The sequence below is a fragment of the Moschus berezovskii genome, chromosome 8 (assembly GCF_049115385.1).
Source record: "Moschus berezovskii isolate FMDL1 chromosome 8, NW_MosBer_1.0, whole genome shotgun sequence".
NCBI lineage: Eukaryota > Metazoa > Chordata > Mammalia > Artiodactyla > Moschidae > Moschus > Moschus berezovskii.
Window position 1 is genome coordinate 60,712,501 of NC_142467.1, and position 26,500 is coordinate 60,739,000.

The 26,500-nt window shown below is 41.0% G+C and overlaps 1 protein-coding gene across 3 annotated transcripts in view; it reads right to left on the bottom strand.

Moving 5' to 3' along the window:
- PURA (purine rich element binding protein A) overlaps window positions 1-4,425 on the bottom strand; it is a 16,293-nt gene extending 11,868 nt beyond the window's left edge. The window contains exon 1 of one of the 3 annotated variants that reach the window (XM_055429443.2): window positions 4,100-4,425. The gene's annotated coding sequence lies outside the window, so the exon portion shown is untranslated. Of the gene's footprint in view, window positions 3,939-3,969 lie in introns of those variants that run through there. The other 2 variants (XM_055429441.2, XM_055429442.2) reach the window with 2 other exon arrangements.
- Between the last annotated feature and the right edge of the window lie 22,075 nt (window positions 4,426-26,500).

A 26,500-nucleotide genomic window follows, 5' to 3' on the forward strand; every position in this document is an offset into this window, starting at 1 on the left:
AAAAGTAAGGAGACTTGCCTCCCTCACTCTTAACCCCCAAGACATCTGAGTACCTGGCTGCCCAAGCTTCCTGGAAACGAGATGGGTAAAGAGGGGACTAATGATAAAGAAACCCAGACCAGCCCAGGGTATGTCTTGTCAACGCCTGAGACTCTAAAGTTCTCTGATACATCCCTTCATCTCCTGGGCAAACCTGCCTGCTAAGTATTCACAGCTTCCTTTTTCTCTTCCAAGGGCCCCATTCAACCCAGCAGTAGCTACTTCAGCTCTGGGCTGACGTTCACTACTTCCCGCTAAAGAGGAAGAAATAGGGCAGAGCACCCTGACTTCCGAAAAGAAAACTGGGATAGTCCTGTGAACCAGTCTCAGAACTACCCACCTGTCCAGTTGTCCCTGAAATGGCTCTCTGAATAGGAGGCCCACTGTGAGAGACAGAAATCACAGGTTTTGGGCCCCATAAAGAACTTCCCCCTAGTTTAGGGGCATCCTGTAGCACTGAGTAGTCCCCTTTCATTGCTGATTTTTCTGCGCTCCCGCCCCTGTCACCAAGTCTGTCGGGAGGAGATATAGGAACAATTGGTGCACTGCCCACCACACAAAAATACATGTGTGAAGAAGCGGCGGCTCCTCTAGGTTTGCATGGTAGCGATCAGGACCCTGGATAGACCCCGTCCCAAACAGGATCGCAAAGGCAGGTCTCCGCACAGAGCTGGGCGGGGCATTATGCTCCCACCTGTAAGTTGAGACTACTACGACCTGGTTAAGACCGATCTAGAAAAGCCGCTATTCTTTCTCGTGATTTTACCTCGCACTGAACCGAGCGCTTGTCCCCTCTGGAGAGCTCAAAGCAGCAAAGGCCAGTGGGGCTGCGAGGAGAAAGCACGCGGCTGCCAGTCCCTGTCACTCTTCCATACTAAAAAATTGCTTCCCCCAGAACCAAAAAGTAGAGCTTGAAACTGCCCGCCTTCTTGAACCAATTCTGGATTCTAAATTTCTTTCCCTGTCCCAAATGTTTATTTTATGTCCAGGGTTCTGAAGTGGTTTGAGTTTGGGAATGCCCTTATTTTCTGAAAAAATGATGGTCACCAGGAACTGATGTCTTAGTTTCCTAGCACAGAGGCAACTGATAAATTTTTTAGACAAAACACAAGTTAAATATCATTTGCACACATAAACTGTAATTTTAAGCCCAAATCAGCTAACAACTGAGACCTGGAACTCTCCACATAAATATGTATGTATTTCATGCTTTTTATTATATATGGATAAAATTTTGCCATTCTATATTACTTCTTGCCTAGTTTATAAATGTATCTAAAAGCAACCAAGGTTAATAATGCCTTTCCCAAAATAATACAATGATACATAGGATATTTAACACATTTTCACTACTTAAACAAGAGAGTTTATTTCAGGATAAGCCTGTGAGTGTGGACTTTTGGTCAGAATGGAAAAGGTGGTGAAAGGCGGCTTTCCTTAGGCTATAGAATACAGTACCCTTAAAAGGCTGTCTGAGAGAAAAGTCTTAAAACAAAGGTTAGAACCTTAAATAGAATTTCAAAGTTAGATTTGCATACTAAACACAGAAAATCCATGAGCAAACTTGTGGATTTAAAAACACATCTAGCCATTTGTTAATTACCAAGACAATATGCTAACTTGGTAAGTGAAAAGCCAATTCTAGTGTCTAGATGTTTGCATTGTTATTTTAAAACAAATAGTTGCAGAATTAAAATTATAGTTTCAATACAATGTAGGAAAGACACAGGGAAAACGAAATACATTAATATGCACAAAATATCTGTGTTAATGAAAAAACCATAAAAAAATTCCCTTTCTCCTCAAAGTTTGCTTACATTTTTAAAACCTGATAAACATCTCTAGATTTAGTGTGCTCTTATTAACAATACACACACATTTTGAAGAGAATTGAGACTGCTTTATTTTTAATCCCTCTATTTCTACATCTTTAACAAACTCTTAACAACAAAAAATTGTTTGCTAGAGAAATAGATACTAGGCTGAACAAGAAGGAAAAAAACCCCCTCATCTTCCTCAGCCTGAACTACGTATGAGTCTGAAATAATCTAATTCTAAAAGTTAACACACATTTATAAAATAAACTTGGAGAGAGGGAATCTACCTCTGGGTAATAAACTTTTGATTTTGGAGTTTCCAAAAGAAATAATACGCTCATTAATATTTCACAGAATCACAGATTTCCCAAATAAAAGAAAAGCAAAACCATTAATACTTATGTTTTCAAGTGCTACTTAGGTTAAATGCCTGTCTTAAACCAGACAACAATTATCTTCAATACCCAAATCATTAAAACTAACTGAAATGTTGTACTGCAACTGTTCAAAGTGGAGGAATTACCCATTTCTTCTCATGGCTAGCTATCGGGAAAATTAAGGGAAACTCTCAAGTAAATCTTAACATTTTAACAACAACGACTAATAGTATTTCAACGATCATTTTTTAAAAGTCTATCACCTTTCTACAGCTTACTTAATCTTTAAAACTATGCCTCTCCAATGCTATTTAAATGTTTAGGGTTAAATATATGAACTAAACATTTAAAATATGAAGATAACAATCCATGTGATAGAATCCTCACGTTTCACAAAATGTTATTTTAAGCATTTGCAGAAGAATTAAACAAATGTAGCACACACTCTAAATTCGATAAAAGATTCAGAGAACCCGACATTTTATATACCCAAAAGATCCAAACAGAACCGATGCAAATGTCAATAACTCTTCTTTCGTCTGATTCTTAAATGATTTTACTAGTACCCAAAGGAATGAAATCAGCAACTCTTTCCACACTCTAGTCAACACTCCAATTTTCAAAGCCGCAATTCGAAAACGTCAGTTTGGGCGGGGAGCAGTGAGGGTCTTGAAGTAATAAAAAAATTCCTTTTCCTCCTCTGACAGTCTACCAAAAGATGTCAAACCAAATTCAGCCTATTATAAAGCACTGGGGCTTCCCTTCCAAGGACACGGGACTCAAGCACAGACACCGCTGCAAAAAGCTGTCCCCAAACGCCTGGTCCGAACGAAACGTAAGGGGCCCAGACAAGAACGAAATTAGAAGCCTCAAGAGGGTCCCGCAGAGACAACGGAAATTAAAGTAGCATTTATTCAGGGGTAGACAGCAACGAACCAACGTTCTCCCAGCCGGACTCTTTGGCCTTTCTCTATCCGAATTCAGGCTCAAAGCAGATATATTTGTGGGGGTCCCTTCCCCATTGACATCTCAGCCGCTGCCGGGGCCTACTGTCGCTCAAAGGAAAGACCCTCCAACTTCACATCCGTCCCTTTTGCCCTCGGACAAAGGCAGAGGAGACTATGGAGCTGACCTAGCTCTGTGGGGTAACAAAAATGCCTCGTCCGGGCCACCCATCCCTGGGCCTGGCTTCATCTGCGCTGTCAGCACCAATGTATTCTTCTTTATTTTTGCAACGCATACTGGGCGGGTGTATGCATTGCGGGGGTGGGGTGGGGATTGAACAGAGAAAGGAGGGGTTGGTAGTGGAGCCTAGAACCCTCCTTCCTCTCCCCTCCATCCAGGGGTGCTGTGCAGGGAGTGTCGGCCAGGTCTGGCGCACTGTCCCAGGCCCCAGGCTAAGGTGGCCAAGGGAAATGAGGCTTAGGGATTTCTAAGCAAACGGCACCACTGGTGGTCTCCAGCGCCTGCGGAGGTAGGATTGTTTTCTTTTCTTTTTTTTAAAGGGGCGTGTGATTTTCTTTTTTTGGAGGTGGGAGGGAGTTCGTTCGTTCGTGCGCTCCGGAGGGAGGGGGGGGCGCTTTGCTGCACTGCCAGGGTCCCCGGAGGGAGGGTGAGGGGATGTCTACAACGGTACAGTAATTATTCCTGGGGTATAAGAGGGCAATCAGAGGGAACAAGGTGGGCGGCACCTCAAACTCTGGCAGTGGCAGCAGAGAAGGTCGCGAGGGGCTTACCCGGGCGGGCGGGCGCTGTCCTGCCGCAGGTGAGGGAGGGCGCGGGCTGGAGGGAGGGAGGGCGCGCGCGAGGCAGGCGCTAGGCAGGCGCGAGGAAAGGGGGAGGGGAGGAGGGCGCGCGCGCGCACACCTGTCCTGGACAGCGGCGCGAGCCGAGCTGCGCCTCACTCGGGCTCTGCCGGCTGAGGAGGGAGAAGGGCGGGCTGGCAGGCGGGGGCGGGACGCCGAGGGGAGGAGGAGGAGGCGGCTCGGATGGCTGGCTCGGCTCTCGCTCGTTCTCCCTCCCGCTGGCAAGTCCGGCTCACACCCTGCCTCTACCGCTCACTCACAGCCCCCTTGACTCTCCCTCCTCCTCCTCCTTCCCCTGCGGGATCCGCTCGCTGCCGCCGCCGCCGCCGCCGCAGACGGCAAGTCGTGGCAGCCAGACGTCGGCGCGTAACCCGGCGCTCTGTGCGTGACTCCGGGCGACGTCAGCGCGCGCTCCCCGCTACCCACCATCTCCCCCCCCACCCTCCTCCCGTGGCTCGCGCCCTCCGCCCTGGCGTCCCTCCGTTTCAGTTGCCGCGGCGGCGGCCGCCGAGCGCGTTCTCTCCGCCCTCCATCTCGCGCGTGCGCGCGCCCTCCCAGCCGTTGGCGCGTCAACAGCCCACGGCCCAGGCCTTAAGGCGCGTCTGAGGAGGGGGCTCCCAGAGGCCTTTTTGGCCGCCGTTCCTCTAACCACCGCCTGTAGCGCCCCCCGGAGGACTTCTCGGTTGTTGGGCTCTGAGGGCGGAAGCCAGGCTCAGGCGGGGACGGAACCCTGTAGGGCCTGCGTCAGCTCCAACTTGGGGCCCTCAGCGTCGTAGTCAGTGTCGTTACCAGCCTGTCACCCGCCTCCCCCCACCCCCCGCCTCAACTCTCCACCGTTCCGCTTTGCATCTCTCAGGAGGCGACAGGCCTTTCATCTCCCGGGTGGGTCTCACCTTGGCCTTCAGACGCCAGCCGAGAGGGGCTGGAAGGGCAGGATTAGCATAAAGAAGAAAGGGGCTAGACCAGGTTCAGAATCTAGCCCCAAGAATCCTTGACAGGAAGCGTGGGGTTGCTGCCCAGCCTCCCACGCAGTGTAGGTGAAACTGGGCCCCTTTGAGGGACTGACTAAGGACAAAACCCTGATAAATAATATTTATGCGTCCTTGGGCTGAGTGGGAGAGAGTAAAACGGATGAGTTAATTTTCATAAATTGCTGTGCTAGGGCTAAATGCAAAACTACAAAATGTCCTTCTAAAAGTTTTCTTGAATTTTTGGTACAAGTTAACTTTTTTCCTTCACTTTGTATGCTGTTACATCTCATTCTTGCAACACTGCGTACGTAGAAGACGGATCAATTGAAAATGATTGGCTGCAAAAGAAGCAGAAAACAGCCTTACTTAGATCTTTATTATTTAAATAGCTCTGTGAAAAAATCTGTGATTTAAGAAAACTTCGTCAATGTTTTAGCTTATTTGAGTATATTTTATTTTGAGGTAACTTTGCAATACACTGAGATACTTTTTATTAGGCAATAGATTTTTTATGTTTTCTTTTTAAGAGCAGGCTTCTAAACTCAGGACTTTTCCAAGAAACTTATCTAGCTCAGCCTTAGAGTCAAGTAGGAGAAAGGTGAAATTAACCCCCTTTTATTGATGAGAAAATGGAGCTGCAGAAATATGTCAGTTGTTGAGAGTTGCAAGCACTCTGTCACTGATGAAGGGAAGCACCACAGGCCTGTTAATACCTGCTTTATCCACTAAATCAGAGATTTCTTGGGTATCTTTTGATCCCCCCCCACACACACACGCACACACTTAGGTATTGTAGGCAGTACTTCATGTCTAAGAGAAACAGAAACAAGTTTAGAGATATATTCCTGGAGACCCCAAATCACATATCACTAAAAAGTTTGAATTTGAAAATTTCTGCCATAGAAAATTACAACTCAGCAATAATTTATTGTGGAAAAAAATTCCATATTAACAAAATAGCAAATGTTTATTAATCCCTAGTTAGAAATGAGAAAGTTTCTGTGACAGGCTTCAGAATGGTGGGTCATTTCCTTTGAATTGCTTCTTTATTCACCTCATCTTTAGGTGGCAGCACTACTATATAAATATGTTCAAAACTACAGTCTTCTGCAGCTTGATATCCTAGTGTTTTGTCCTAAGTGCTTCCAACTATATTGTGAAGATTAGAAACTGGTGAAAATATGAAATCATAGCTAAGAGAATACTTAGGAGGCTCCAGAGGAGGAAAAACAGGTTTTCAGAGAAATGAATAAAATACATGGAGTTACCAAGAGAAAAGATTATAAAGGTGTGTGGTTTTTTTTAAACTTACATTTATTTTTATTTTTTTAGCTATATGAGGAGAAAGTAGCATCTTTAAAGATCTCATATTGAAACAGCACAAGATAACCTTCCAAAGCAAACCATAGTTTCTTAATACTACATATTTTTCAAGTATTTAGAAGTTTAGAGTTGTGAGTGGTATAGTTGCCAGTATTCACTATAATTTTTAAATTCAGTTGCAATTTTCCTCACTAATTGCATTGCATCAAACTTAACGAACATCCTGAATGGGACCTTGTTGTTGACCCTTATGGAAGAGAATAACTCATGTTGGCCCCTTTTCTTGCTTCCTATATTTTTCATGTTAAAAAAAAAAAAACCATTGCTCCAACTCAAAGAAGTGAAAAGACAAACTAAAACAAGTGTAAAATGATAGCAATTTACAGATATTCTGTATCTTAATTTCTCCCATATTTTTTTGAGGGTAATGAATTGGGCTTTATGGGGGCTATTTGGATCAAGTGTTTTCTAAGTAGAACTTTGTTGTAATTAATCTTGTATATTTACAGTAGTTCTTCCTGTACCCCTATATCCAAGCAACAAATTGACTTTACATGCATTTCAAAATAGACTGCATTAGATTTACAATTATAAATACAACCACCAAAAAATATAGAGGTATGACCATCAGGAGTGGGAAATCAAATCATTTCTGAGTAGGTGATGAAGTGTTAATAAAGTCTTTCCTGATGGCAGCTTCTGTTTTTCTCAAATCATACTTGAAGAAGGAGTCTCAAGCAAATTGGTAGAACTCAAACTCAGCAGTATTATGTTAAGATTTTTAAGCTCTTTTGCGCCAGCAAATCATGCAGCCTGGGGGCCTTTGCTCCAAACTTCTGCCAACTCCATTTTGGCAGTAAAGTGTTGTGTGGAACAAAGTTTGCACGTGTTTGGGGTGTGAAGTGGTTCCTCAGGCATTTATTGGTTTTATTCCAGTTTAGGAACTTGAAGACAAGGGTCAGAAGCATGAGGCTTGTGTAGTTCATATGTGCCCCGAAACAGACCATGCTAGTGATCTTGAATTTTCACTTAAACAAGAGCAGCTTTCTTTGTTGGTGTCTGAGTTATTGAAGTAGACCCTTTAGTTTATGCCTCAAGTGCTCACATGATATTCAACCAGTTCTCAGAAGCAGTTCTCAGGATTCTCTCTGTTGAGGGTATAGAGCTGTGGAAAAATCACTCCTCATCCTCTTACCCACAATATCACTAAATGTAGCCCACTAAATAATAATATGCAACTTGAGGGCAAAAGGGCCAGTAACTATTTAAGCTTGATCTCTCTGTCAAATTATATGTAACTGTGAGCCTCTAATCTTTTTTTGTATCAATTGTCTGACTTCAGCTTTTTTACCTACCTCCTTCCATCATGGAGTCATTAGTTAACAACACCTGGTCCGGATATGTGTGCTAATTTGTCTTATTTCAGAGGTCCCTTATCCTGTTGGAAATGTATATGAACAATCTCAGTTTCTATTTTTCTTTCAAGTAATTCTAATAGAAAAATCCTGTGTAATCTGAGGTAACAGGATTTGAAAGCCATTAAGAATGCTGTTAGGGCTTCCCTGGTGGCTCAGATGGTAAAAGAATATGGCTTCAATGCAGGAGACCTGGGTTCAGTTCCTGGTTGGGGAACTATGATCCCACGTACCATGGGGCAACTAAGCCTGTATACCACAGCTAGAAGAGAAGCCTGTGAGATGCAATGAAGAAACAGTGCAGCTACAAATAAAACAGAAATAATGAAATAATTTTTTTTAAAGGTAATTCCCAACTCTAACATATGAATGAAGCTGGAGTTGGCAAAGAAAGCTGGGCCTTTCCAAAGAGTGGATCTGTTGGACTAGAAAGTACCACTCAACTTTGTTGCACATTTTATGGTGACCCCAAAACTCCTTTGCTTGCTTACTTTAGGTTATCAATATGTTGCCATTTTATTACATGGAGCAAGGCTGAATACATACATTCATCAGTAGGTATGTGCATACATCTGAGGCCAATTTAGGCCATTTTTACAACCCAGTCCAGTAGCACTTGGCAATTCGATGAAAATCAGTTTATTTCTGTGGTGAGTGAAATATGTCAAGGGGAAAATCTAAATACATAATGGGAAAAATATGGAGGTAGTTCTTTTAATACTTTGTGTCACATAGAGTTTTTGTCTTTCAAGTAGAACTTTTCTTCTTGTCTGCTTTCAGTTCAGTTCAGTTCAGTCACTCAGTCGTGTCTGACTCTTTGCGACCCCATGAATCGCAGCACACCAGGTCTCCCTGTCTAACACCAACTCCCGGAGTCCACCCAAACCCATGTCCATTGAGTCGGTGATGGCATCCAACCATCTCATCCTCTGTCGTCCCCTTCTCCTCCTGCCCCCAATCCCTCCCAACATCAGAGTCTTTTCCAGTGAGTCAACTCTTCACATGAGGTAGCCAAAGTATTGGAGTTTCAGCTTTAGCATCAGTCCTTCCAATGAACACCCAGGATTGATCTCCTTTAGAATGGACTGGTTGGATCTCCTTGCAGTCCAAGGGACTCTCAAGAGTCTTCTCCAGCACCACAGTTCAAAAGCATCCATTCTTCGGCGATCAGCTTTCTCTCACATCCATACATGACCACTGGAAAAACCATAGCCTTGACTAGACAGACCTTGGTTGGCAAAGTAATGTCTTTGCTTTTTAATATGCTATCTAGGTTGGTCATAACTTTCCTTCCAAGGAGTAAGCGTCTTTTAATTTTATGGCTTCAATCAGCATCCACAGTGATTTTGGAGCCCAAAAAAATAAGGTCTGACACTGTTTCCACTGTTTCCCCATCTATTTCCCATGAAGTGATGGGAACAGATGCCACGATCTTAGTTTTCTGAATGTTGAGCTTCAAGCCAACTTTTTCACTCTCCTCTTTCACTTTCATCAAGAGGCTTTTTAGATCCTCTTCACTTTCTGCCATAAGGGTGGTATCATCTGCATATCTGAGGTTATTGATATTTCTCCCAGCAATCTTGATTCCAGCTTGTGCTACTTCCAGCCCAGCGTTCCTCATGATGTACTCAGTATATAAGTTAAATAAGCAAGGTGACAATATACAGCCTTGACATACTCCTTTTCCTATTTGGAACCAGTCTGTTGATCCATGTCCAGTGCTAACTGTTGCTTCCTGACCTGCATACAGGTTTCTCAAGAGGCAGGTCAGGTGGTCTGGTATTCCCATCTCTTTCAGAATTTTCCACAGTTTGTTGTAATCCACACAGTCAAATACATAGTCAATGAATGGCATAGTCAATGAAGCAGAAATAGATGTTTTTCTGGAACTCTCTTGCTATCTCCATGATCCAGCGGATGTTGGAAATTTGATCTCTGGTGCCTCTGCCTTTTCTAAAACCTGCTTGAACATCTGGGAGTTCACGGTTCACATATTGCTGAAGCCTGGCTTGGAGAATTTTGAGCATGACTTTACTAGCATGTGAGATGAGTGCAATTGTGCAGTAGTCTGAGCATTCTTTGGCATTGCCTTTCTTTGGGATTGGAATGAAGACTGACCTTTTCCAGTCCTGTGGCCACTGCAGAGTTTTCCAAATTTGCTGGCATATTGAGTGTAGCACTTTCACAGCATCGTCTTTCAAAATTTGAAATAGCTCAACTGGAATTCCATCACCTCCACTAGCTTTGTTCGTAGTGATGCTTTCTAAGGCCCACTTGACTTCACTTTCCAAGATGTCTGGTTCCAGGTGAGTGATCACACCATCGTGATTATCTTGGTCGTGAAGATCTTTTTTGTACAGTTCTTCTGTGTATTCTTGCCACCTCTTCTTAATATCTTCTGCTTCTGTTAGGTCCATACCATTTCTGTCCTTTATCGAGCCCATCTTTGCATGAAATGTTCCCTTGGTATCTCTAATTTTCTTGAAGAGATCTCTAGTCTTTCCTATTCTGTTGTTTTCCTCTGTTTCTTTGCATTGATCGCTGAGGAAGGCTTTCTTATCTCTCCTTGCTATTCTTTGGAACTCTGCATTCAGATGCTTATATCTTTCCTTTTCTCCTTTGCTTTTCGCTTCTCTTCTTTTCACAGCTATTTGTAAGGCCTCCTCAGACAGCCATTTTGCTTTTTTTGCATTTCTTTTCCATGGGGATGGTCTTGGTCCCTGTCTCCTGTACAATGTCATGAACCTCCGTCCATAGGTCATCAGGCCCTCTATCTATCAGATCTAGTCCCTTAAATCTATTTCTCACTTCCACTGTATAATCTTAAGGGATTTGATTTAGGTCATATCTGAATGGTCTAGTGGTTTTCCCAACTTTCTTCAATTTAAGTCTGAATTTGGCAATGAGGAGTTCATGATCTGAGCCACAGTCAGCTCCTGGTCTTGTTTTTGCTAACTCTATAGAACTTCTCCATCTTTGACTGCAAAGAATATAATCAATCTGATTTCGCTGTTGACCATCTGGTGAAGTCCATGTGTAGAGTCTTCTCTTGTGTTGTTGGAAGAGGGTGTTTGCTATGACTAGTGCATTCTCTTGGCAAAACTCTATTAGCCTTTGCCCTGCTTCATTCCATGCTCCAAGGCCAAATTTGCCTGTTACTCCAGATGTTTCTTGACTTCCTACTTTTGCATTCCAGTCCCCTATAATGAAAAGGACATCTTTTTTGGGTGTTAGTTCTAAAAGGCCTTGTAGGTCTTCATAGAACCGTTCAACTTCGGCTTCTTCAGCGTTACTGGTTGGGTCATAGACTTGGATTACTGTAATATTGAATGGTTTGCCTTGGAAACAAACAGAGATCATTCTGTTGTTTTTGAGATTGCAAGTACTGCATTTCGGACTCTTTTGTTGACCATGATGGCTACTCCATTTCCTCTAAGGGATTCCTGCCCACATAGTAGATAAAATGGTCATCTGAGTTAAATTAACCCATTCGAGTCCATTTTAGTGCACTGATTCCTAGAATATGCTTAGGTAATATGTACATTAATGAGATTCTAAAATAGTAATTTAAAACATTTCTTTATTCACATACTCATCAAGTAAAATTGATTTATCAATAATATCTAGAAAGTAAAAACTACTCATTCAACTATATTTACAGTTAATAATTAATTTTGGGGTGGCGGCCGAGAGGAGCAACCCCACGTCCAAGTGGTGGCAGCTATGAGGGCACAGGAGGGCCAAGAGGCGCTACTCCATGTTCAAGGTCAGGAGGGGCGGCCCTGAGGAGATCCCCCTCATCCAAGGTAAGGTGCAGCAGCTGTGCTTTGCTGGAGCAGCAGTGAAGAAATACCCCACGGCCAAGGTAAGAGAAACTCAAATAAGACAGTAGGTATTGCGAGAGGGCATCAGAGGGCAGACACTGAAATCATAATCACAGAAAACTAGTCGATCTGATCACATAAACCACAGCCTTGTCAAACTCAATGAAACTAAGCCATGCCGTATGGGGCCACCCAAGATGGGTGGGTGATGGTGGAGAGGTCTGACAGAATGTGGGCCACTGGAGAAGGGAATGGCAAACCACTTCAGTATACTTGCCTTGAGAACACCATGAACAGTATCAAAGGGCAAAATGATAGGATACTGAATGAGGAATTCCCCAGGTCGGTAGGTGCCCAATATTCTACTGGAGATCAGTGGAGAAATAACTTCAGAAAGAATGAAGGGATGGAGCCAAAGCAAAAACAATACCCAGTTGTGGATGTGACTGGTGATAAAAGCAAGGTCTGATGCTGTAAAGAGCAATATTGCATAGGAACCTGGAATGTTAGGTCCATGAATCAAGGCAAATTGGAAGTGGTCAAACAGGAGATGGCAAGAGTGAACATATACATTCTAGGAATCAGTGAACTAAAATGGCCTGGAATGGGTGAATTTAACTCTGTTGACCGTTTTATCTACTACTGTGGGCAGGAATCCCTTAGAAGAAATGGAGTAGCCATCATGGTCAACAAGAGTCCGAAATGCAGTACTTGCAATCTCAAAAACAACAGAATGATCTCTGTTTGTTTCCAAGGCAAACCATTCAATATTACAGTAATCCAAGTCTATGACCCAACCAGTAACGCTGAAGAAGCCGAAGTTGAACGGTTCTATGAAGACCTACAAGGCCTTTTAGAACTAACACCCAAAAAAGATGTCCTTTTCATTATAGGGGACTGGAATGCAAAAGTAGGAAGTCAAGAAACATCTGGAGTAACAGGCAAATTTGGCCTTGGAGCATGGAATGAAGCAGGGCAAAGGCTAATAGAGTTTTGCCAAGAGAATGCACTAGTCATAGCAAACACCCTCTTCCAACAACACAAGAGAAGACTCTACACATGGACTTCACCAGATGGTCAACAGCGAAATCAGATTGATTATATTCTTTGCAGTCAAAGATGGAGAAGTTCTATAGAGTTAGCAAAAACAAGACCAGGAGCTGACTGTGGCTCAGATCATGAACTCCTCATTGCCAAATTCAGACTTAAATTGAAGAAAGTTGGGAAAACCACTAGACCATTCAGATATGACCTAAATCAAATCCCTTAAGATTATACAGTGGAAGTGAGAAATAGATTTAAGGGACTAGATCTGATAGATAGAGGGCCTGATGACCTATGGACGGAGGTTCATGACATTGTACAGGAGACAGGGACCAAGACCATCCCCATGGAAAAGAAATGCAAAAAAAGCAAAATGGCTGTCTGAGGAGGCCTTACAAATAGCTGTGAAAAGAAGAGAAGCGAAAAGCAAAGGAGAAAAGGAAAGATATAAGCATCTGAATGCAGAGTTCCAAAGAATAGCAAGGAGAGATAAGAAAGCCTTCCTCAGCGATCAATGCAAAGAAACAGAGGAAAACAACAGAATAGGAAAGACTAGAGATCTCTTCAAGAAAATTAGAGATACCAAGGGAACATTTCATGCAAAGATGGGCTCGATAAAGGACAGAAATGGTATGGACCTAACAGAAGCAGAAGATATTAAGAAGAGGTGGCAAGAATACACAGAAGAACTGTACAAAAAAGATCTTCACGACCAAGATAATCACGATGGTGTGATCACTCACCTGGAACCAGACATCTTGGAAAGTGAAGTCAAGTGGGCCTTAGAAAGCATCACTACGAACAAAGCTAGTGGAGGTGATGGAATTCCAGTTGAGCTATTTCAAATTTTGAAAGACGATGCTGTGAAAGTGCTACACTCAATATGCCAGCAAATTTGGAAAACTCTGCAGTGGCCACAGGACTGGAAAAGGTCAGTCTTCATTCCAATCCCAAAGAAAGGCAATGCCAAAGAATGCTCAGACTACTGCACAATTGCACTCATCTCACATGCTAGTAAAGTCATGCTCAAAATTCTCCAAGCCAGGCTTCAGCAATATGTGAACCGTGAACTCCCAGATGTTCAAGCAGGTTTTAGAAAAGGCAGAGGCACCAGAGATCAAATTTCCAACATCCGCTGGATCATGGAGATAGCAAGAGAGTTCCAGAAAAACATCTATTTCTGCTTCATTGACTATGCCAAAGCTTTTGACTATGTGGATCACAATAAACTGTGAAACATTCTGAAAGAGATGGGAATACCAGACCACCTGACCTGCCTCTTGAGAAACCTGTATGCAGGTCAGGAAGCAACAGTTAGCACTGGACATGGATCAACAGACTGGTTCCAAACAGGAAAAGGAGTACGTCAAGGTTGTATATTGTCACCCTGCTTATTTAACTTATATGCAGAGTACATCATGAGGAATGCTGGGCTGGAAGTAGCACAAGCTGGAATCAAGATTGCCAGGAGAAATATCAATAACCTCAGATATGCAGATGACACCACCCGTATGGCAGAAAGTGAAGAGGAACTCAAAAGCCTCTTGATGAAAGTGAAAGAGGAGAGTGAAAAGGTTGGCTTGAAGCTCAACATTCAGAAAACAAAGATCATGGCATCTGGTCCCATCACTTCATGGGAAATTGATGGAAAAACAGTGGCAACAGTGTCAGACTTTATTTTTTTGGGCTCCAGAATCACTGTGGATGCTGATTGCAGCCATGAAATTAAAAGACGCTTACTCCTTGGAAGGAAAGTTATGACCAGCCTAGAAGCAGAGACATTACTTTGCCAACCGAGGTCCGTCTAGTCAAGGCTATGGTTTTTCCCGTGGTCATGTATGGATGTGAGAGTTGGACTGTGAAGAAAGCTGATCGCCGAAGAATTGATGTTTTTGAACTGTGGTTCTGGAGAAGACTCTTGAGAGTCCCTTGGACTGCAAGGAGATCCAACCAGTCCATTCTAAAGGAGATCAATCCTGGGTGTTCATTGGAAGGACTGATGCTTAAGCTGAAACTCCAATACTTTGGCCACCTCATGCAATGAGTTGAGTCGCTGGAAAAGACTCTGATGCTGGGAAGGATTGGGGGCAGGAGAAGAAGGGGATGACATGGCTGGATGGCATTACCGACTCGATGGACATGAGTTTGTGTGAACTCCGGGTGTTGGTGATGGACAGGGAGGCCTGGCGTGCTGTGATTCATGGGGTCGCAGAGTCAGACACAACTGAGTGACTGAACTGAACTGTACTGAACTAAAAGCATATTACAGCTAATGCTTAGTTTGCTGCTGCTGCTGCTGCTGCTAAGTCGCTTCAGTCATGTCCGACTCTGTGCGACCCCATAGACGGCAGCCGACCAGGCTCCGCCGTCCCTGGGATTCTCCAGGCAAGAACACTGGTGTGGGTTGCCATTTCCTTCTCCAATGTGTGAAAGTGAAAGTGAAGTCGCTCAGACTAGTAGCGACCCCATGGACTGCAGCCCACCAGGCTCCTCTGTCCATGCGATTTTCTAGGCAAGAATGCTTAGTTTAGATGATTTTTTTCCCCTTTGAACTTCCTTCTGGAAAATAAATATTAGCTGCTACTTCAGAACTGGTTCTTGGAACCACCGCTATTTATCAATCAGCCTTATTTTCTTGAGTCATTTATTGAACAGTATCAATACCTATTTGCCAGACATTGTTTTAGGTGCTTGAACAAAACAAATCCTCGCTCTTATAGCGTTATCAGTCTAGCAAGACAATGTAATAAACTCATATATAATATGGTGCTAAATAATAAGTGTTAAAAAGAAAAAAATACAGGTAAGAGGAAAGTTTTCTGTGTGATTGTGTATGTATGAGCAGGTTTCCCACTTGAGATTTTAAATAAAGTTATCAAGAAAGTCTCTCTGAAAAGGTAACATATAATCAGAGACCTGAAGATCTCTCATGGGGAGATCTGGGGAGATGTTCCAGGTGTTATGTTCTAGGTATTTATTTATGCCACATGAAGTCAGTCACTCAAGTATAATTCAGGTAATATGTTTAATCCAGATATACATCATATTAGGTATACATTTTTTTTCTAAAGAGAAAAAAGAAACTCATTAGGTTTTCAGAAAAGTTTTTCATTTAATCCCAGCATTGCTCTATTATTCTATTATTTAATACAATAAAGACTATGGCTCTATAGACAAAGCTTCATAGTCCCTCCTTATCTGCAGTTCCAAAATCAAAAATCTTTTTTCTTAATTCATTTTGTGGCAAAAATGGATCTGAATTGACATGACTGTTTAAAGTCTTCATTAATTCCATTTGGTGTGACTATTGATACATTTCATTATGGAAATATGTGTTTGATTAAGGTATGCTACCCAGGACAATCTAAGTTAAGTAAAACATAGGTAGTATAATACCTTACATTCCTAAAATATGAAAGGAATTTTAATTCAGAAACACATCTGGCCCCAAGGATTTGGGATAAAAGATTGTAGATCTGTATCAGATTTCTTCTTGGTTCTCTGATTAAATATCATCTTGATGTTAGTCTTTAGATATTTTTTATTCAAAAGTACGGTGTTTATATAATGCTCTTATTATATACCTAGCACTGTGTAAATACTCTCTATTATCTCATAAAATCCTCAAACAACCTTGTGAGTAAGTTCCATTATTCTCGTTTTGTAGATGAGAAAATTGAGCTACACAGAGATTAAGAAACCTGCTAAAAATCACACAGCTACTGAGTGACACTTCCCTGGTAGCTCAGATGGTACAGAATCTGCCTGCAATGCGGGAAACCTGGGTCCGATCCCTGGGTTGGGAAGATCCCCTGGAGGAGGATATGGCAACCCACTCCATTTTTCTTGCCTGGAGAATCCCTATGGACAGAGGAGCCTAGGGGTGCAGTCCATGGGGTTGCAAAGAGTTGGACACAACTGAGCAACTAAGCACAGCACTAAGTGACAAAGCTAAGAACTGAACATAGACAATTTTCCTTCATAGTTTGCAATCTTTGCCACTAAACTAACTCTCCCTCTTTCTATCCTTTTCACCCTCCCTTCTTCCTTGGAGAAGTTTTGACTATAAGCCCTTTCTAAGAGCGTGGTTTCTCCCTTCTACTCTGAAGTATCAGACATTCCAACTTTACATTTTATTTACAAGCAAATATCTATCAATAATTTTTTTCATTTTATTTGGTCCTGCTATAATTTCAGTCATTTCTATTTCCAGTTGACATTGGAAATTTACTTAGTGTCATTCTCGTTCTTATAAATTTCTAGATTAACATCATCTTTCACCATCCTTTTCACTTGAATATCTTTGGACAATTATGAGACACCTCCCTTATTACTGTGGTCTTGTCAGATGTCAGATCACATAAAAAGTTTGAGTCTAGTTTACTGAGCAGTAACATCTGCCAAATAAACCTGTCACTGCATTGTAAGTTTCTCTCACTCAATGAATTACATAGCTTACTTCAGATCATTTTATCCTAGGCATATTAAGTTTATGTTTTGGGGTTGGAATTATGTTTTCCTTAGTTTGTCCCCAGATAAGAGTTCCTCTGTAAGTAATTACAAACTGAAATAGTTTCTGCTATTATTTATTTACTTATTATTTGTTGAGTACCTAAAATCACAAGATTGATTGATTGATTGGGCAAAGACTCTATTATAGGTAGGGTCAATTTGAGTTAGTATATTACATTGAACTTTCCAAGAATCTATTCTTGATTGTTCCAGAGAACCATTGTAAAACATTAAACATATCACTTTAGTTGTTCTCTGTGAAAATTAATGTGTTGTCCTTGAATACAAAGATGAAGGTTCTGACACACACTAAGTAAAGCATTATCTTCTGTGTAATGCTAATAGACATTCTGAGCCAAACACAGTTTCTCTGGGGTCACTCAACAACTCATGTATGCTAAGTTTAGGAGTGCAGTTCATGGCCACTAGATCTAAAAAGGAATTAAACCCATCAATTTTACCTCATTAGCATATTGCTTAAGCAAATGAGCCAACAAGTCAGTTATTAAATTGCTGAGAATGTAGAGAGACTGGATAAATATGTGTGTGTTGTTGAGACTGGCTATAAAGTACATCAGTTTATTATTTGAGAAATTGAGGGCTTTACCAAGGCTTACCTTGTGTAACTTTCTGTCTGCTGAGGGATCCAAAAGATGAGATTTTTTTAAAGACCATGCCCTGGAGACACAGCTTTTCTCCACTTCAGTTCAGTTCAGTCGCTCAGTCATGTCTGACTCTTTGCTTCCCCATGGACTGCAGCACACCAGGCCTCCCTGTCCATCACCAACTCCCAGAGTTTACCCAAACTCATGTCCATTGAGTTGGTGATGCTATCTAACCATCTCATCCTCTGTCATCCCCTTCTCCTCCTGCCCTCAATCTTTCCCAGCATCAGGGCCTTTTCCAATGAGTCAGCTCTTCGCATCAGGTGGTCAAAGTATTGGAGTTTCAGCTTCAACATCAGTCCTTCCAATGAACACCCAGGGCTGATCTCCTTTAGGATGGACTGGTTAGATCTCCTTGCAGTCCAAGGGACTCTCAAGAGTCTTCTCCTACACCACAGTCCAAAAGTATCAATTCTTTGGCGATCAGCTTTCTTCACAGTCCAACTCTCACATCCACACATGACCACTGGAAAAACCATAGCCTTGATTAGACGGACCTTTGTTGGCAAAGTAATGTCTCTGCTTTTAAATATGCTGTCTAGGTTGGTCATAACTTTCCTTCCAAGGAGGAAGCATCTTTTAATTTCATGGCTACAGTCACCATCTGCAGTGATTTTGGAGCCCCCCAAAATAAAGTCCTTCACTGTTTCCACTGTTTCCCCATCTATTGCCATGAAGTGATGGGACCAGATGCCATGATCTTAGTTTTCTGAATGTTGAGCTTTAAGCCAACTTTTTCACTCTCCGCTTTCACTTTTATCAAGAGCCTCTTTAGTCTTTCACTTTCTGCCATAAGGGTGGTGTCATCTGCATATCTGAGGTTGTTGATATTTCTCCCAGCAATCTTGATTCCAGCTCGTGCTTCTTCCAGCCCAGCATTCCTCATGATGTACTCTGCATGTAAGTTAAATAAGTAGGGTGACAATATACAACCTTGACATACTCCTTTTCCTATTAGGAACCAGTCTGTTGTTCCATGTTCAGTTCTAACTGTTGCTTCCTGACCTGCATACAGGTTTCTCAAGAGGCAGGTCAGGTGGTCTGGTATTCCCATCTCCTTCAGAATTTTCCACAGTTTATTGTGATCCACACAGTCAAGGGCTTTGGCATAGTCAATGAAGCAGAAATAGATGTTTTTCTGGAACTCTCTTGCTTTCTCCATGATCCAGCGGATGTTGGAAATTTGATCTCTGGTGCCTCTGCCTTTTCTAAAACCTGCTTGAACATCTGGAAGTTCATGATTCACATATTGCTGAAGCCTAGCTTGGAGAATTTTGAGCATGACTTTACTAGCGTGTGAGATGAATGCAATTGTGCGGTAGCTTGAGCATTCTTTGGCATTGCATTTCTTTGGGATTGGAATGAAGACTGACCTTTTCCAGTCCTGTGGCCATTGCTGAGTTTTCCAAATTTGCTGGCATGTTGAGTGCAGTACTTTCACAGCATCATCTTTCAGGATTTGAAATAGCTCAATTGGAATTCCATCACCTCCACTAGCTTTGTTCGTCGTGATGCTCTCTAAGGCCCACTTGACTTCACATTCCAAGATGTCTGGTTCCAGGTGAGTGATCACGCCATTGTGATTATCTTCGTCGTGAAGATCTTTTTTGTACAGTTCTTCTGTGTATTCTTGCCACCTCTTCTTAATATCTTCTGCTTCTGTTAGGTCCAGATTTGAAATAGCTCAACTGGAATTCCATCACCTTCACTAGATTTGTTCATATTGATTCTTCCTAAGGCTTGACTTCACATTCCAAGATGTCTGGCTCTAGGTGAGTGATCACACCATTGTGATTATCTGGATTGTGAAGATCTTTTTTGGGCTTCCTGGTGGCTCAGAGGGTAAAGAGTCTGCCTGCAATGTGGTTGACTGGGGTTTGACCCCTGTGTTGAGAAGATCCCCTGGAGAAGGAAATGGCAACCCACTCCAGTATTCTTGCCTGGAGAATCCCCATGGACAGAGGAGCTTGGTAGGCTACAGTCCATAGGTCCTGAAGAGTTGGACATGACTGAGCAACTTTTTCCACTAGTTCTGCAATATTCCATATTCCTAGTGCCCAGTACAAAAATTTGAGACACACCACTAATATTTATCAAGATGTAACAATGTTTTGGGGTAAAGATCTTAATATTTGCAATTTATTTCATCTGTATATAAACAAACTTTAATGAATTCATGTGATGAACTACTTTTTTAGCTCTTCTATTTCCTGTAATTTTTAGTTAGGCGAAACCTCCTCTATTCAGTGTAGTGGTCAAGAATGTGGGCTGAGTAATCATATCTCCTAGATTCGAAACTCTGCTTTCAAATTCCTAACTTTGTGACTGGCAAATTACTTAACCTCTGGAGGCCCCAGTTTCCTCATTTATCAAATGAGGGTAATAATACCAACTGCCTTATAGGTATATTGTATGGGTTAAATTAGTTAATTCATAAAAAGCATTTGGAAGAGGATCTGGCATACAGTAAGTATTCCATAAATGTGAACTCCCATCCACTGTAGCACCAACTCTTCTTGCCCTTCACTCAAGGTCCAAGCCAAGTTCTCCATTTTTTTTTTCCTTCTGATTTCAGGCTCATGGGTGTTGGCCTGAGATTAAGGCTGCCCTCTTTCTCACTACTACATTAGCCAACTACATTGTTCTTGAAAACCTCCAAGTATTCTTTCTGTTTCTAGGTTTTGGGCCATTTACTCTATCTAAACAACTCTTTACCGGTTCTGTAGAGAAGTATCTCTTCCATTTATACATTGTAAAGTTTTTCTCTGATTCAGTTCCGTTCAGTTCAGTTCAGTTGCTCAGTTGTGTCGACTCTTTGCGACCCCATGAATCACAGCATGCCAGGCCTCCCTGTCTATCACCAACTAGAATATGAATTCCTTGAGAGTTCAGACTGTGTCTTAATTATCTCTATTATTTCTGTACATTGCCCCTCCCTGCTGCACAGTCTAAGTTAAAAAAAAGTGGAAAAAGAAAAAAGAAAGAATTAACCCATTTAGTCTTTGTATTTTTTTTTTCGTCTGCTCTCCTAGCCTTTGTATTTTTTTTGTTCATTTTATCCTGAGTATTGTATTCTGAATCTCCAGTTTTCCTGCAAAATGTCTTGATCCTTTTATCTCTGGAAGTTTTAATTTCACCTAGTGATTCCCATCTTGGATCATCATTTCCTGGCAGGTAAGAGATTCAATTTATCACACAATCCATTCATGCATTTAAAAAATTCCCATTTAATTCACTTAGAATTTAATTTCTCTTAAAATTCTTTTGGCTCCAGTTAGATTGATTTTTTTTAATTTAATTAATTAATACATTTTTGGCTGTACTAGGTCTTTGTTGTTGCACATGGGTTTTCTCTAGCTGTGGTGAGCCAGGGCTGCCACTCTTCGTTGGGGTATGTGGGCTTCTCACCGTAGTGACATCTCTTGTTGCAGAGCACAGGCTCTGGGGAACTGGGCTTCAGTAGTTGTGGTGCATGGGCTTACTTGCCACGTGGCTTGTGGATCTTCCTTGGGTTCATGGCCATCTCACCAGGGATGGAACTTGTGTCTCCTGCATTAGCGGGCAGATTCTTCACCACTGAGTTACCAGGGAAGCCCTAGACTGATTACTGTCTTTGAAAGTCTATCAGTATTTTTGAGAGGGGTACTGTTTTACAGAACTCTGTCTCATTCCTTGTTTGAAAATAGGGCCATACTACCCTAAATTTCTTTCTTTTTCTTTTTTTGAATAAACTTGACATGTTACATTGTATAAGTTTAAGGTGTGCAACATGTTACTTTGATACATTTATCTATTGTAATAATGATTGCCAAGGTAGCAGTAGTTATAACATTATATCATATAGTGCCTGCGTGGGCGCTAAATCGCTTCAGTCATGTCTGACTCTTTGTGACCCTATGCAGTGTAACCCACCAGGCTCCTCTGTCCATGGGATTTTCCAGGCGAGAATACTGGAGTAGGTTGCCATTTTCGCCTCCAGAGGATCTTCCTGACCCAGAGATTGAAACTGTGGCTCCTACATTGCAGGCAGATTCTGTCACTGAGCCACCAGGGAAGTCCATATAGTACAATAGTACTGCCTATATTCATTAGACTCTACTGTGCATTAGACTCTATGGTTTATTCACTACTCATTCAAGCTTGTACCCTTAAACACCATCACTCTTATCCCCCTATCCCTACCCCAACCCTGGTAACCACCATTTTAACTCTCTCTCTCTCCCTTTTTTTTTTTTACAGGTTTAACTTTTTTAGATTCTATGTGTATGTGATATCATTACTCTCAGTTTCTTTACATGCAGAATATGATTCAGCTCTCACTTGGAAGAGATGAGGATAAATTAGATCATGCTCATAAATTTTTTCTTTTAATGCAAAAGATATATGTAACACTGGGAATTCCCTGGCCCTCCAGTGGTTAGGACTAGGTGATTTCATTGTGGAGGGTTTGGGTTCAATCCCTGGTTGGGGAACTAAGATCCCACAAGCCACGACATGGCATGGCCAATATATGTACATGTATATAGTATATATAATGATATATATTAAGGTATAATAATATATGTAACATATTTTAGGTAGGAAGCTTAATCATATAATGAACTACCCAATCCAAGAACTAGAATATTTCCCCATAAATTGTATCTATAATTGTGTTTCTCCTCTACCTCTTCCCCTTGCACTCAGAGGTAACCGGTATCCTAAACTTAGTGCTGATCATTCCATTTTTTTTTTTTTTAGTTTTATCACAAATGTATATGTGCTGAAACAATACATTGTTTGATTTGTGTTTTTTGAGCTTTATGAAAGTGCACTCATTCAATATATAGTTTTCTGGGATTTGCCCTTTTAATTTAACAGTTTGTTTCCAAGATTCATTCATGTTGTTGTGTATAATGATTGCTGATTTTCAGTACCATATAGCATTCTATTGTGAGAATATATCACAATTTATTTTCATGTTGATACATAGTTGGGTTGTTTCTAGACTTTTAAATAATTATAAACATTGTTGCTATAAAAATTTTTACGTACACCTCATGGTCACACATGCAAGTATTTTTCTTGGTCATATATCTAGAAGTAGGGTTGTTGGGATGTAAAGTATGCAAATATTTACTGTTGTGAGATAATGTCAAACAGTTTTCTAGTTATCCCAACATTTATAAGAATTCTTCGGTTCAGTTCAGTTCAGTTGCTCAGTCATATCCGACTCTTTGCGACCTGATAGACTGTAGCACACCAGGCCTCCCTGTCCATCACCAACTCCTGGAGTTTACCCAAACTCATGTCTACTGAGTCGGTGATACCTTTCAACCACCTCATCCTCTGTCATCCCCTTCTCCTCCTGCCCTCAATCTTTTCCAGCATCAGGGCCTTTTCCAATGAGTCAGCTCTTCGCATCAGGTGGTCAAAGTATTGGAGTTTCAGCTTCAACATCAGTCCTTCCAATGAACACCCAGGACTGATCTCCTTTAGGATGGACTGGTTGGATCTCCTTGCAGTCCAAGGGACTCTCAAGAGTCTTCTCCAACACCACAATTCAAAAGCATCAGTTCGTTGGTGTTCATCTTTCTTTATAGTCCAACTCTCATATCCATACATGACCACTGGAAAAACCATAGCCTTGACTAGACGGACCTTTGTTGGCAAAGTAATGTCTCTGCTTTTTAATATGCTATCTAGGTTGGTCATAACTTTTCTTCCAAGGAGCAAGTGTCTTTTAATTTCATGGCTGCAGTCACCATCTGCAGTGATTTTGGAGCCCAGAAAAATAAAGTCCCTCACTTTTCCCACTCTTTCCCCATCTATTTGCCATGAAATGAAGGGACTGGATGCCATGATCTTAGTTTTCTGAATGTTGAACTTTAAGTCAACTTTTCCACTCTCTTTCACTTTCATCATGAGACTCTACTTACTCTTTAATATTTGGTATTATTACCCTTAATATTTTGCAGGTTTGGTGGAGGTAAAATGGTATATATCTACTTTTTATAGGATGGAAGAAAGTCATCTTTACCTAAAGCTTTTAAAAACTTCCTCTTCCTTTTTATAATAAGAACTTACAGCCTCATTTGACATTATTGTGCCTGGCAGTTCCTTTGAGAGAAAGTCATTTATTTGTGTGATAGTTTCCAAGGGTATAAAAACTGCTAACTGGATAGTTTGAATATTGCTTTTCAGTTGATCTAGTGTAGATACCAAATAATACACAAACTACTATTTCTTGTTACTACTCTGCAGAAATGGAAATATACAAAATTGCATTCTTTACTATCAACTCATCATAAATTAATCTAGTCTTGAATTTATACCTGTCTATAAAACTATTTTAAGTAAAAACCTCTGCAATGTGTTGATCTGGAATATTTTCACTGAGTGAAGTTTAGTAAAGATATCTTTGTATGTTTTCTTGTATTTTCAATTTACCAGAGATTCAATTTGCCCTCTTTTGACACGGTCACATGATACAATGCAAATTACTCTCTCAAAGAAATTTCAAAACTCCAAATGTTCATCTTACTACTGTTACCCACTGAACTGACCCACACACAATAACCAGGAAAATAAGTCCAAACAGATGGTACCCTAAAATGTGTTTGTGTGTTTTTTAATTGAAAAAGTCATCTTGTATATAAATGGTTTTCATCAGTAACTAAAAACACATGGAGATGGAAAAAGAATTAAAAACAAATGGCATATATATAATTATATATAAATAATATATAATATAATAATATTATATATGATATATAATTGTATATATAAAGAAGAATTTTTATAGCTCCTTGTGTTTATTATCTTTAAAAACAAATATCAAATAAAAATATCAGTTTGTCATTTGCCTTTTTTTGCCTTTGAATGAAAGGTTTTTGAAGTCAGGGACTGTGTGTTTGTTTTATGTTTCTTTATTATATCATTAAATATAGTGTCATATCTCAAAGGGAAACTTAGAGAATATTAATTGAATGCAAAAGTCGCATCTCTAGCTTTAATATTTGTTGACTGACAAAATAACTGAGTGCATATTCATGACTAAACCATGAGAAAGCTGCAGTTACTTTCTTCTTTATTGTACTATAGCTATTTTTGGAAATAATCATTCATCTGAGTGATTGCATTTATGCCAGGTGAGTGTTTTTCAACTTTATTTATATAGCTAATATTTTGTTTAGTCAAGTTGCTGTCAGTCATTTGTTTCTTTCAATGTTCTCTTTTAAAACCAAGTGTTAAGCCTCCTTTCCTTATTCCTATAAGGCCAGATATTCACTTCCATACTGATCAAGGGACATCAGGTGCTGCTGAAGTAAGAATGACTCCTGCCAAAGTTCCCTCTGAGTGGGGGAGAGGGGGTCCTTTATACCAAGCCACGTAAGTGAGCTTTATGTTTGTTTTTGTTACCTTGTAAGTGGTGATACACAAGGCAAAGCTAGAGGTTTAAGCTTTTACTTCTAATATGGATTGCAACATGACAACATCCTCACTGCCATAGGCAGTCTTCAAGGAGGCCCTGATTCCTGCCTTCTGATATTTATACCCTCTTCCCCATTGTATGGGAGCTTCCCCAGTGGCTCAGATGGTAAAGAATCTGGCAGCAATGTGGGATACCTGGGTTCAATCCCTGGGTCGAGAAGATCCCCTGGAAAAGGGAAAGGCTACCCACTCCAGTATTCTGCTTGGAGAATTCCATAGACAGAGGAGCCTGGCAGATTACAGTCGATGGGGTCGCAAATAGTCAGATACAACTGGGTGACTAACCCTTCTCTCATTGTATGAGGATTGTTCTGTCTGTAAACAGAATATGGCAGAAATAGTGGCATGTCACTTGCAAGATTAACTTATAAAAGACTTCAAGGACCCAGGGAACACAGGCCAAGTTAGAATCTCAGCTAGTTCAAGAAGGAACTGAGGTTTGGACTTAAACCCTGAGCCAAGAAGACCCAGGTCTTTCTTTCTAGGATCTAAAAGAGTGAGAGAGAGAAAAACCTGAACATAACATAACATAGTTAGAAATAAGTAGGAATTTCACTGAAAGATAGTGAAAAAAAGAGAGCACGTAATAAAAAAGAAATACTGATCCATGCTACAACATTGTTGAACCCTAAAGACAAGCTAAGTGAAAGAAGCCAGTCTCAAAAGACCATATAGTGTATGATTCCATTTCTATGTAATGTCCAGAACTGGCAAATCTATAGAGACAAAAAGTATTATGATAGTTGCCTAGACTGAAAAGGTTGGGAGTGGGGGAGTTTGGGGTGTGATGGTTTCATTCAGGGTTTCTTTTAGAAGTGCTGAAAATATTCTAACATTTATTATGATGATTGTTGCAAATCTCTGTAAACATACAAGCCATTGGATTTTACCCTTCAAATGTGTGAATTGTATGGCATATGAATTACAGTTGACCCTTGAACAACACAGGGAGTTGGGGTGCTGACCTCTGCTCCTTCCCCACACTGGCCCCACCCCACACAGTCAGAAACTTGTGTGTAACTTCATATGTATCTCAATAAAGTTGTTTTTGTACAGAAGAACTATACAAAAATATCTTAATGACCTGGATAACCATAATGGTGTGATCACTCATGTAGAGCCAGACATTCTGGAATGTGAAGTCAAGTGGGCCTTAGGAAGCATCACTATGAACAAAGCTAGTGGAGGTGGTGATAGAATTCCAGTTGAGCTATTTCAAATTCTAAAAAATGATG